The sequence below is a fragment of the Lepisosteus platostomus genome, chromosome 5, assembly GCF_059453375.1.
Source record: "Lepisosteus platostomus isolate fLepPlt1 chromosome 5, fLepPlt1.hap1, whole genome shotgun sequence".
NCBI lineage: Eukaryota > Metazoa > Chordata > Actinopteri > Semionotiformes > Lepisosteidae > Lepisosteus > Lepisosteus platostomus.
The window spans coordinates 19304928-19305813 of NC_142615.1; the positions used below are offsets into that span (position 1 = coordinate 19304928).

An 886-nucleotide genomic window follows, 5' to 3' on the forward strand; every position below is an offset into this window, starting at 1 on the left:
AGTGGTCGGAGAATGGAACAATGCGCCCAGCTCTGTTGCTTTAGCCGATTTTTGATGAGATCTTGGGCTCACTAAGAAGCCCCCGCTGGATGCTAATCTTTCTGTTGTTCTTGCAGGTCCTGCGCTGCTTTTGAGCCGACAGAGCTCGTCCTGGTCTGTCTGCACAGCTCAATTGCAAATGATCGGCTCCGCGTACAGAAGGAACGTGCGTTTGGTACAAGAGTGCACGAAGGCACCGGAAATACATTGGGAACAAATGACCGGTCGCTCAATACCTCTGTGATGTACGGGAGCGTGCAAAACGAGGCGGTTTCCGCCCGGTCTCGAACCGGGGACCTTTCGCGTGTTAGGTGAACGTGATAGCCTCTACACTACGGAAACCTGCAGGGACCGCTGCTGGTGTCTCGCTTGCGTTTCGGGCTGAGAAAGGGACGCGTCACTTTAGGCAGGGGGCGCTGGAGAGAGGAACAAAGGGCGCGATGAAACAAAATGCCGAAACCTGGGATCAAACCAGGGACCTTTAGATCTTCAGTCTAACGCTCTCCCAGCTGAGCTATTTCGGCGGTGCGCAAATCCCACAGCCACCTGCTCCAGCCTTCCTGTGTTGCAGCATGAGCGCACCAAGAGTAGCGGGAGAGTGTTGCAGGAACGTCACTCAGAAGGAAAGGAACATGTGACCTGTCGCTCAAGACCTCTGTGAAGTACAGGAGCGTACAAAAAGAGGCTGTTCCCGTCCAGTTTCGAACCGGGGATTTTTCACGTGGGAGGCAAACGTGATAACCGCTGCACTACGGAAACGTTGAGAAGAGGGCCCCACCGGCAGTGAGTATTCAACCTTATTGGATTACTGCTCCCAATCAGTTGATATCAATTTAATTCCTAAGGG

General features: G+C 53.4%; 1 non-coding gene across 1 annotated transcript; it reads right to left on the bottom strand.

Moving 5' to 3' along the window:
* Positions 1-490: 490 nt before the first annotated feature.
* trnaf-gaa (transfer RNA phenylalanine (anticodon GAA)) lies at positions 491-563 on the bottom strand. The gene has a single exon. It is a non-coding gene; the product is annotated as a tRNA-Phe (tRNA).
* Between the last annotated feature and the right edge of the window lie 323 nt (positions 564-886).